Source organism: Canis lupus, chromosome 8 (genome assembly GCF_048164855.1).
Source record: "Canis lupus baileyi chromosome 8, mCanLup2.hap1, whole genome shotgun sequence".
Taxonomy (NCBI): Eukaryota; Metazoa; Chordata; class Mammalia; order Carnivora; family Canidae; genus Canis; species Canis lupus.
The window spans coordinates 66,947,329-66,960,193 of record NC_132845.1 but is presented as its reverse complement, the minus strand read 5'-3'; positions in this window follow the sequence as shown (position 1 = coordinate 66,960,193).

Below are 12,865 nucleotides of genomic sequence, written 5' to 3'. Positions count from 1 at the left end.
CATACTAATTAAAAAGTATTACTTTATTTTTTTAAAGTATTACTTTAAATATTGTCTGTCCCATAAAGATGTTAGATCTAAACGAATCACCTCCAAATGGGAATACTTCTCTTTGTCAACTCAGGAAAAAAACCTCTAAAAATTTTGCTAAATATTTCCTTAGGGAATAAAATACATTTCCAAAGGGAAAAAAAATAACATTGTTGGAGACAGCAAGTTTTTCAGGTGTCTGAGGATTGTTGCTGAGATAAGGTTCCTTTCCAAGAGCTGCTGCCTCTCTCATCCAACAGGAAGAGGCTGTTGGAATATTAATATGTCTTCAAATTCATTCACCGTTCGTTTGTTCATTTAGTCTTTCAACAAACACTAACTTAGCAGCTAGCCCCGTAGCCTACAAGAGTTGCCTTCAGCCAGCATAGGGACTTCTTCTTCTCAAAATGTGGCTCTTAGGATTCCTTTTAAAAACTCAGACTTAGAGACCCCTTTGTCAGGGCTGATGAGTCAACATCTCTAGGGGTGTGGATCCCTGGAAATCTGCCTTTGGGACACACTTTCTGGGTGATTCTGGTGCAGATGAGCATCTCCGAGCCTGGTACTGGTCATTTGGCCTCTGTTCAGACACAGCAGGTGACAGGTGTCCCGAGGGGGCCTGTCTCAGGTGATGTGGCCCTGCTCTGGCATACGTTTCTTTCTCTTGGAGCTGAAACCCACGTCCTGCAGCCTCTACCCTGGGGTCCTGGCTCCACCTGGAAGATGAAGAGGTCTCACCCTCTTCATCTTCACAACACATTTCTGATGTCTGAGGACACACATGTGAGCCGCTAGAGTGGGTGAGAAGAGAAGCCAGCTAAGGGCAGAGCAAGAGGGGAGAGAGAGAGAGGCTAGAAAGTGCTGGAGGATGGTGGATGTCTCCATTCCTGCAGAGGGAAGTGATGGGGAGATAGAAAAATATGAGGCCATATTTTATAATCTTCACCTCTTGGGTTTTTATTTTTAATTTTTTCTGGACATCAGGGGTATTCACACAGCCTCGGGATTAATTAGGATGGTTGAGGCTGGGTTTCCAAGGGAGGTTCAGTCTCAGCTTGCAAAACTGGCTTTTTTTCTTTTTTTTTTTTTTAAAGATTTATTTATTCAGAGAGAGAGAGAGAGAGAGAGAAGCAGGCTCCAAGCAGGGAGCCCGATGTGGGACTCAATCCCGGGTCTCCAGGATCACACCCCGGGCTGCAGGCGACGCCAAACCGCTGGGCCACCGGGGCTGCCCCAGAACTGGCTTTTGAAGGGTACTCAGGAAACGATCCTGAGGAAAGAAGTGGAGAATGATCCAGAATAAGGCTACCCAATGGAAATAGAATATTGACCACATTTAAAAAAAAGGAATATATCTAAAATATATAATACATATATGATAGATGTATCCAAACTATATCTAAAGGAGATCACTAATCAATAAAAAAATTCAGGATAGAAATTTTTACATTATTTTCCTTGTAGGAAACCTTTGGAAACTGAGGTGTATCTGACGTACACTTATAGCACAGAACAGTTTGGATGAGCTGCTCGTCAAATGCTCAGTAGCCACACGTGGCAAGGCCACCATGTTTGACTGTGGCGCTCTTGGTAATCACACAGGAAGGCCAGACACGCAGGGCATGGAGTTTCAGCCCTACTAGGTACTCTGAGTTAGCAGAGGGGTGACTCCTTCCCCCTGAGCCCCCAAGGACAAGGGCAGAGGAGCATAATGGAGGCTTGCAGGTGGGATGGAGTCTGACCACGGAAGAGGGCCAGGAAGAGGCCAGGCATGTGGGGCACTCACCTCAAGACGCCCAGTTTAAGGGGTGCCAAAAACTCAGCAATTAAGGTAAACAATTATTTAATGCAACGTTTTAAAAAATCAAAAGTGAGGGGCAGCCCAGGTGGCTCAGCGGTTTAGCACCGCCTTCCGCCCAGGGCCTGATCCTGGAGACCCGGGATTGAGTGCCACATTGGGCTCCCTGCTTGGAGCCTGCTTCTCCCTCTGCCTGTGTCTCTGCCTCTCTCTCTCTCTCTCTCTATGTGTCTCTCATGAAGAAATAAATAAAATCTTTAAAAAATAGTAAAAATAAAAAATAAAATAAAAAAATCAAAAGTGAGACCAAAAAAAAATCTATGATGAGCAAGATATCAAAATTATAAAAACAGGATCCAACATTGCCTGTGCATCAACTGCCCTCACTCACCTCCCTCGCCCCCCACGACCCTCATCCCATTGGGTGTGTGGGTCTCAAGCCTGTGGTTCAGTAGGATGCTCACATCCCTGGCTCTGGGGCTCAGGTGGTGACCCAGGCCTTTCCAATGGAAATCACCATTTGTGTTCATGATCTATTCCCTCAAACTTACTGGCTTAAAAGAAGGAAGAAAACATTTATTATCCTATGGTTCCTGTAGCTCAGGGGTTCCAGAGTGGCTGAGCTGGAGGGTTCTGGCTCCTGATCTCTCATGTGGTTGCACTCAGGTGATTGAAGGTTTGACTGGTGCTGGAGGAGCGTCTTCTGTGTGATTCACTCGAGTGGCTGCCGTGTTGGTGCTGGCAGTTGCTGGGAGGCCTCAGTTCTCCACATAGCTGCTGGAGTGTCTTTCTGACACAGTGGCTGGCTTCAGCTAGAGTGGGGGGTCTAAGGTGTACAAGGTGAAGCTACAATGTCCTTTACGACCTGGCCTCTGAAGTCACATGCTCCCTCATTTCATGTCCTCTTGGCTACAAGAACTAGATCTGCATCCATGGAGAGGTGACTACATGGTGTGAACACCAGGAGGTGAGAAAGCTGTTTCAGGAGTGCACGTGTGGTCCATGTTGTTTCCAGAACATTCTTCAAAATCCCTAGGAGGGAGGTAGTCTTTGCAGCAAGGCCAGTAACTAGGTAGGAGGCCTGCATCACACTGAGTCTTGAGGGGTTCCTTGGGGCTCCTCATGCCTGTGTATTTACTTAACTAACATGTATTTTTAAATTATTATTAAAAGAAATAAATTCTTTATAGAAATATTTTAGGATTGGTCCTCATCTTGCCATTTAGGGGGAACCCTTGCTAAAGTCTTGGTGTACTTCTTATTTTCCTCCCCTTGATCTCTATGTCTGACTTGTTCTCCCTCTTTTCCCACCGCCCCCCATCCATCATCCTTTTTATAGCAAGACATTTAAGCTGATCTCGTTGCTGCACATCTTCTGTGGCATAAAACTAAAAATAATAGCTAATGAGTCATGGTATCTCCAGGCTCTGGCTCCCCTGGGAACCTCGATGGTTGGGGGCTTGGAACAAGTCTCATTATGACTCCTGAAGAACCACCTGGTTCTACCTGTTACCCCAGGTGTGCGGGCTGGCAGGATGCCACTGGGCGTCAGCCTTCGTTGGGGTCAGCATTAGGTCCGGGAGGCCCCACCCAGAATAATGACTCAGGGATATGGGCCACTTGCCCCTAAGCCTCTGGCAGACCTGGCTGCAGGTCTGGGGAAGGGAGCAGCTGTGAATACTGTGAGTCCCAGGACCTGGGGCAGGCTGGCCGAGGAGGGATTGGTGCTCACATCTGCCCTCTGCGCTGGCTTCTAAAGCTTGATCTCTTTCCTGGGGTCGGCTACATAGCAGGGACGTCTGGATCAAACTCCTCTGGACTGTTGCCTCTGATGGCAGCTTCTGGACTGGCGGAATTGTCAATTCATGCACTCTCCTGACCCCACACATCCTCCTGGTCCTGCTCTCTTGCTTCTACCTTCTGGGAACTGTAGCCTAGTGGCACCCCTCCCGGGGGCCTTGGCTAAGCTGGGGGCCCGCTCCCCCAGATGTGCACAAACCTTCTGGCCCTGTCACAGTGGGAGGAGCAAAGGGAGGGGGGTGGCTGGCTGGGGTAGAGCCTGGGGCTCCTGGTCTGGCTCGCTGCCTGCCCAGTTCCAGCCTCTTTCCAGCCCGGCTCTCCCTTCTCCCAGCCCTTAACTTTGGTGCCACCACCGCCTTTAGGCCCCACCAGCTCATGTCCACACCCCAACCCGGAGTCACTCCTGCCCCTCCAATCCTCTCCCAGGACCCCTTATCACTAATTGCTATAATCATTCTCCCCCACACCGGAATTTATACTAACTAGGTGACTCAGGGTGGGCCCCTGGGTAGCTTCAGGATGGGGGCTAGTCCCCCAAAAGACTAAGTATGGGATCAGGTGGTAGGAGAACTTTCGGCCTCACGCCCTAGCCTCTGGTAAGGGGTACGGTACTGGAGATTGGGATATAAAATGCAACAGGTCCCAGGTTGGTGAACGCACTGACCCGCTCCGAGGATGGTGTGCCAGGGAAGACCCAGAAGCTCGGCACTCCTTCCTCCAGACCCTGCCCTGCACGCCTCTTCCACTGGCTGTTCTGGAGCTGCACCCTTTATGATAAACTCGTGAATATAAGCAAAGTGTTTACAGAGTCTTGTGAGTTGTTCTGTGAATTATCAAACCCGAGGAGGAAGTGTGGGCACCCCCGAATTGACAGCCAATCAGCCAGAAGTGCAAGTGGCTCCTAGGACTTGTCACTGGTGTCTGAAGTGGGGGGGGGGGGTGTTGCAATCTTGCAGGGCTGAGCTCTTCATATATGGGCTTCGTGTCAACTCTGAGAGTCAGTGTCAGAATAGGACTGAACCGTAGGACGCTTAGTTGGTGCATGGAAAGTCGGAGAACTGGATGGTGTTGGAAAAGACATCACATTTTTAGTGTCAGGAAGAAAAAAGACATCAGACAGTTGCTCACAAAGGGAGACATTTGGGGGCCGATATGAGGGAGCAGCCAGAGATTGGGGGGTTTCCGATGTGCAGTGATCCCACCCCGCTCCCACTCCCACACAGGGGCTGCAAGTTTGTGCCCTCCTGGTTCCTCCAAGGAGCATCTGGGGTCATGGGTGCTGGCAGAAGTGGCACCATGGCCTGTGAGCATCAGAAGCTGGAGACCCTGATGCTCCTTTCAGAGAATTTTATTGAATCAATCCAACCAGCAGCCTCCCCAAGTGTCACTCTCTTTCTTTTGTTGCTGATGAGATTCTGATGCTAACTCCACCAAATGTGTCTCACGCTGCACATATTTGGAAACTGGCTTTTTATGTTGCTCATTTAGAGAAGAACGAAGCCTTCCTTGGAACACAGGTTGTAATTATTAAGTCACAGCCAAGGAAACATGGCCAATGTCTCAGGTTTGCAAGAAAGTGGGCACCTAAGCCATTAATTTGGAGTCTAGTATATCAAGGCCCTCAGTAACCTCATCCCTCTGTTCTTGCCCTGAGATCACATTCCTGCTCAAATGGGGATCTGTTTTTCATCCAAACAATCCTTGGCTCTGTCAAAATTCTAATATAACCCCTCCCCCCATCTCAGCATGAGTTCTGGCCTGGAGGAGCAAAGACATTTCTGTTCTCAAATTCTTCCCCTGAGCTAAGTAGGCCAGCATTCATCAAGAAGTACACAGAATTTGTTTCCTTGAAAAAATTGGTTTGATTTTCATCTTGTTCATTCAAAGAAAGAACTTGTCTGCCAAAGGAGAAAGGAGAGGAGAGAATGAGGAACAGAACAAGGAAGGAGGGAGGGAAGAACAAAAGTGGTTGGATGCTCTATTTGGCTTAGAGCACGGGCTCTAACACCAAACACGCCTGGATGGTGGGGGGAGAGTCAGAGACCCCGGGTTTTGCCATGTGCCCTATGACATCTCAGAGTCTGTTTCCTCATGTATAAAATGTGAGTTATCAAATCTGCTTCACAGGACTGTTATGGGGCTTAAAGTAGGAAAAAAAAAAAAGAAGTATGCATAATAAGGAAAATAAATAATTCAGTAGAAAATGGATAAAAGATATGGGCAGACCCCTAAAGCAAGTACAATGGACCCTTGGACAACACAGGTTTGAACTGTGCAGGTCCACTTACATGCAAATCTTTATTTTTTTATTTTTTTGCAAATCTTTAAAAAATAAACACAGTACTATTGTGTAATTGTATTTTTTCTTCCTTATGATTTCCTTAATAACATTTCCTTTTCCCTCACTTTATTGTAAGCGTATGGTATATAATACACACCACATCCCAAATAGGTGTTAATTGACTATTTATGCTATCCACAAGGCTTCTGGTCAGCAGTAGGCTATTAGTAGTTAGATTTGGGGGAAGTCAAAAGTTATATGTGGATTTTCAGCTATGGGGGGACATTGGGCATCGGCACCCCTAGCCCCTGCATGGTGCAAGGGTTAGCTGTGCATGGATGGTCAGTAAGTTGCAGAGATGCTCAGCATCATTAGTCATTAGGGACATGCAAAATAAAACCATGAGGAGATGCGATTACACACCTATTAGAACAGCTAAAATAAAAAAATATTTTTTAAAGGAAAGATTGACAGCATCAAATGCTGGAGAGGACGTGAAGCCACTCTGGAGGACAGTTTCTTAAAAGTGGAAGCCAGGCTTTCCTACTTGGAGCCCTGCTGACGTTTGGGCCTGAGAGTGCTCAACCATGGGGCTCCTCATCTACACCCACAGTGTGACAACGAATGATGGCCTCAGCACTGCCATATGTCCCCTGATGGTGGAGATCATCCCCTGCTGAGAATCACTAAGTTAAAAGTACTTAGCATTTGACCCAGCCATCTTGATCCCGGGCATTTATCCAAGAGAAATTAAAACTTATGTCCACACAGAGGCCTATGCTCTAATCTCCATGGCAAGTCTAATCACAATTGCCCCAAACTGGAAACGACCCAAGTGTCTCTCAACTGGAGAGTGGATAAACAAACCATGGTACATATGCAAAATCGGTGTGTATTAGGCTGAGAAAAGAAGCCAGACCTGAAAGGCAACAAGCTGCATGATTCCATTTATACGCTAATCTGGAAAAGGCAAACCGCTAGAGAGGGAGATCAAGTCCATGGTTGCTGAGGTGGGGGCAGAGGGAGGGGTCGATTCTAAAGGGGTGGGAGGCAATTTTGTAGCACAATGAAAATGCTCTATATCTTGACTACAGTAGTTACACATTGCAGGCATTTGTGAAAACTCATAAATGTCCAAGCAGAGAAGTGAATTTTATTGTATGTCAATTATGCTTCAATAAATCTGATCTCAAAAAAAAGAACCAAAAAAAAAAAAAAAAACCCCAAAAAGACAAGAGAAAAGGGACAAGGAAGGTGGTGAAAGGGGTGAGGGAAAGAGAGAGAGAAGAAAGAAAAAAGATTGAAAATCACATCCCCCAGTGCTTAAATGGCAACAGTCAACAAACTTTCTAAATCATCACTGGTTTTTAATTTTTTTTTATTTTTTTACTTTTAAAGATTTTATTTACGTATTCATGAGAGAGGCAGAGACAATGGCAGAGGGAGAAGCAGGCTCCCCATGGGAGGCCTGATGTAGGATTCATCCCGGGACTCCGGGATCACGACATGAGCCAAAGGCAGACAGAGGACACTCAACCACTGAGCCACCCAGGTGCCCCTCTCATCACTGTTTCAAAAACAGAGAGACAAGAAGACAGGGATGACTGGGTAAGTACAGTGAACTGACAAAGTCCAGCATGAGGCTCTGGTTTAGGTGGGGAGCTGGGGGCACCCATCTAGAGACATTAGACATCAGGCACATTGAGGTCCCCCCCACCCCAAGACTTTCCTGACATCATCCACCAAGGAGGCAGTTTGGAAGGTGGGTGTCAGCATTTGGGGAATGCTTGGAGATCTGAGTCATCCCCCTACCCCATGCCAACATATTCAGATGGGAAAAGGCGGGATGCTTGTCCAGAGCACATAGTGTGAATCGCCACCTGAAAAAAAATCCTCCAGATCCCAAATTTCTTTTCTTCCTGCCACACTCAGGGCTTGGATTTCCATTCCAGAGAGAGGGGTGAGAGTTGTTGTTGATCTGCCTGCACCCGCCCCCCATGGAAAGTCCCCTGAGGAAGAGCGACCCACCAAACTCACCTGTATGTCCCAAATGTTTAGTACAGAGTTGGGTAGACAAAAGGTGGAAAGCTAAGGAAGGCTCCACACACTTGGTGAATGAAGAAATGAACACACACGTAAGAAATTGATAAATGAAAGGAGTTGCAGCTCTATGGATGATAATTTCTGGTCCACTCTGTTGGAAACACCTCAAAAATTGGGTCAAGCTGAAGATTGGCACCACGGAGTCAAAGCCCTAATGGCCTCCTTCCTCTTGATCATCAGCTTGGGTATTGCACCATTTTAGCTGTGTGGGTCTCCCTGCCCAGCCTCCTGCCTCCAGTCAGCATCAATCCTTCCCTTCCTGAGTCTGGGTGGACAGTCCTGGATGCGGACCAAGCAGAGCTGACATTCTCCATGCGTAGGGCAGCTCTCTATCAACCCAAGTACTCATCTGGTTGGTATTTGAAGGCCAAGTTCAAGTTGTCTCTGGCATACTCATCTATTGCAGAGGGAGAACTGGTGTGACTCAAGGGGTCTCCAAAACTGGGCATTTGATCCAACTAAAAGGAGCTCAACTGAACTTGTCAGTGGATGGAAATTCTTTTCATGAGAAATAATGATGTGAATTTTGGCCATAACGCTGACGGAGTTCTTACCACTGAGTAGAGCTGCTGTGACAAAACCCCTTCCATTCCCATCTACTTATTTTATGAACCAGTATATATTTTTTAAGTTTCCGTTGAAAACAACAGAAGAAAAATTAAGGCTAAATTCTGGATCTTTGTGGCCAGAGCTATACCCCTCTATGGATTCATGAACTAACAGAAAATTAAGATAGCCTCATCTATCTCAGTAAGAGATGCAGTTCTAACAACATTTTATTTTTATGCTTATAATTATTTATAAAGATGGATAATGAATTGGTTTTGATAAATTGGATACTCATAATTGTACTGTTAGCTCAAACCAGGAGAAAAAATTTTTTTTGACTCTTGAGCTTTATGGTCACAGGTAATTAAAAAATGTAATTTTAACTTCTATACTTTTTGTCGAGAGAGTTATGATAGGATGATTAATAAAATACTTTCAAGCATAAAAATATATTACATTAGGATGCAATTCTGTGGGCGAAATGGGATGGAAATGGGAGTTCAAGGAGAGACATGGAAGTTACAACATTTTTGGCTATTTAAAAAAGACTCGTTCATGTATCTTCAAATGAAAGATGATGGCTATTGAATTGCTATGGCATTCAGATTTCATTGGATACATTGAAACGATTGATTTCATAAGTGTCATTTTTATAATGTTAATATTTACAATGCATGAGACATTTTATCCTTTGCAACCATTTCAAGTCATGAAAAAATTTGATGTCAGCTAAAAATAGGTGAGAGGATACAAAGTGTTTCTTTTTGGTGGTGGAGGAAGGCACATAAGATAATAATAATAATAATAATAATAATAATAAAAGATGATTGTTGGGGTGTCTGGGGGCACAGCCAGTTAAGTGTCCAACTCTTGGTTTTGGTTCAGGTCATGATCCAAGGGTCATGAGGTTGAGCCCCCCTTTGTCAGACTCCACGCTCATCTTGGCATATGCTTGAGATTCTCTCTCCCCTTCCTCTGCCCCTCCCACTCGTGCTCTTTCTCTCTCTCGCAAATAAATAATAAAATAAATCTTTAAAAAATATGATCGTCCTCAGAGAACTCCTTGAGAAACCACTAACTCTTCCTTTGCAAAAAGTGCTAATAAGCCTCAGTAGTATCACCTCCCAGCCCACAGTTACTAGAAGAGTCAAAATAAAATAAGGGGAAGTGAGGGGAGGGTGTCTGCCTGCAGGAGGAATACCTACAGATGTAAACTATAGCTACTCTGGCAGGTGGAAGGAGACAGGAAAATTAAGAACCAGGACATTATGTATAGTTATCCCGTGCTTTCAGTTTGAAGCAGGCACCTTGCCACCTTTCTGCCTCTCAGGCTGGTCCAGTGACAGGCAGGTACAGCAAAAATCATGTGGCAGCTGTCACTGAGTTAGCTGCAAAAGGCTGAGCTCCAGTCTCAAGACTGCTGGGGAATATGTAACACACTTCAGAAACATTTTCATAAAAAATCTAAAGAAGCAGGCATTTAAAAGGGCAAGGTTCAATTCTTCAGAAAAAGTTTACTCCGACAAACTGGTTGACAAGCTTCCCTTGACTGCTTGCAGACTCCAGCACTACTTGCTCATGGAGTGTCTGCATGGGACATGGCCCTTCTGTCTTCAGGGGCCTACACTGCCCAGGTTCCACTGGCCATCTGTCAGGCTTCCAGGGATCATGAGACAAGAACACAGAAGAAGGTATGGGGGAAAATCAGAGCATGGCTTCTGGGGATGAGGCTGAGGTGTCAGGTTCCAATTCCCTGGCTGCCGAGGACAACGGGGTGCCTATGATTGCAGGTTTCTAGTTGTGGGTGCGGTTTGTAGACACTTTACATGTATAAACCAAGAACACTCACTACTATTTCATGAGGCAGTAGAACAGGCTGGTGATGGCCACCCAAAGATATCAGGTCCCAATCCCTGGAACCTACAAACGTTCTCTTATAAGGTAAAAGGGTCTCTGTAATTGCGATCAAGGATGCTGAGGTGGGGGGATTCTCCTGAATATCTGGGTGGGTCCTAAATATAATCACAGGTATTGTCAGAAGTAGGAGGTGGAGGGAGCTTTGATACAAGTGGAAGAGAAGGTGACAGGAAGGCAGAAGCCAAGATCAGCCAAGGAACACCAGCCACCTGGAGCCGAGAGAGGAAAGGAGTGGGTTCTCCCCTAGAGCCTTCAAGGGGAGGGCAGCTCTGCCCACGCTGAGATTTCAGCCCACAGATAATGATTGCTGACTTCTGGCCTCCAGAACTGGGAGAGAATTAATTTTGATTGTAAGCCACCAAACTTGTGGTAATTTGTTATAACAGCCGCAGCAATGAACACCCCTCTTAAGTATACCTGCACCTGCACTGAATCTTTGACTCAGGGTCTGCTATTCGGGGAACCCAGCCTCTGACAGCAGACATGAGACCCTGGGCATGTGGGTCCTGATGGATGTATTCCAGAAGGCTGGTCAACATGTCTGACCGCAGGGCTGGGGGGCCCAGCTGTAGAGCAGGGGGCAGATGCCACATTCTCTGGTGAACAGAGAGAAGTCTGGATGCATGATCCTGGATAGTCATAAACAGCACTTCACCAAGTCCAACCTGACCTGCCTTAAAAATGCAGATTCCTGCCCCCACCACCCCAGGAATGAGGAATCAGAATCTTTGGAGCTGAGGATTAGGAGGCTTAGATGTGGTAATTGGAATGATGCAGCCATGAGCCAAGGAATGCAGGCAGCCAACGGAGGCTGCAAGAGGCAAGAAACAAATCCTCCCCTAGAGCCTCTAGAGGGAGTGCAATCCTGCCAGCAATTTTAGGCCAATGAAATGGATTCTAACTTCTGGCCTGCAGAATGGTGAGAGAATAAATTTCTATCATGTTCAGCCGTCAAGTCTGTGGTCATTTGTTGTAGCAGCCCCAGGTAAGCAATACATGTAGGTACACTTATTAGGCCCATTTTGCAGACAAGAAAAGTGAGGTTCAGAAATGCTGTGTCAGAGCCGATTTTCCCTCCCTGCTCTCTGCAGGGTGTTTCTGGCTCCAGGTTGCCCCCTCAGTAGCTGCCCCAGACATGCAGGCCAGGCTGGCAGTGAAGGGCCCCTCAGATCCCAGGAGGTGCTCATGACCATGGGCCTCCTCCTAGACATTGCCCAGGCTGCTGGCACTGTAAGACCTCCACTTTAGGGCATGTCTTCGAACACCTATGGAAAACCTTTTCAACACATTCACTGCAATTGTCTTGATTCCTGGGTATCCGAATTGGTGGTTTTGATGAACTGGGCATCCCACGGTAACTCTGGCCCCTCAGCTCAGAGGGGCATGCCTTTAGCAAAAAGCGAACTTTTTCAGGATTCATTTATAAACCACACTTTCAAGAACCGGGATGAACAATTTTAAGGAACAAAGCCACGGTGGCCAGGGTCGGAGTTGGCCTCAGAAACGCACAGGAGGCCCAAGGGGAAGTACAGGGCAGTTGAATGCTGGCAGCTACTAAGAAGGTTCAGAGAGGCTGGTACTTAAAAGAGAGGGTTGAGACATCCGGGGTGTCCCTTGGCAGGCACAGGGACCCCAGGTGTTAGGAGCAGGCAGTAACATTCTAGAGAAATGATCAGAGAGTAGGGTGTAAGATATTAGATTAGGTTCACTGAGGTCCTGTAGCTGGCCATATGTATTTTTTAAATTTACTATTTAATAATCATAAAATATTAGGCAGATTCCCCACCCTTTTTTTTTCCACAGAAAGAAAATCTATTTGTTGATCAGATATTTTAGCCAATTAAAAAAATTAACTTCTGAACTTGGTTAAAAAGTCATTGCTGGCTTGGGAACTTCACTGCATCTTAAATTTAAAAAAAAAAAATCACAACCAACCCTTTTATTAAGGAAAATTTCAAATACAAATAATAGAGAATGTGAATGTCAAGAAACCCCTCTTAGCTTCAATAAGTGGCCACCTCACGGTCCCTCCCAGAACACAGAGGAATGTAGCACGTCTGACTCCATGTGGTTTCTATTTCCCTTGCTGCTGTGACCTCTAGCTTTGGAACTTCTGATTAGCCCTGCACGTAGGCCTAGGAATCATCGAAGGAATTTTGCTTACAGCTCAGATTGGCAAAGACTGCTTCTATAAATCCGAAACCTACCTCATCCAAGGAGGTAAGAAAGTACGTACAGAAATGACACTGATATGCTTAAGATTTACAGAGGCGGCACGGCTGGATTCCGGTACCCAAAGAATAATGGACCAAGGATGCATAAGTTACCTGACGCCCCTCCGATGTCTACAGAGGTCAGTCACTTTCTGACTCGAACCTCCTCATGAG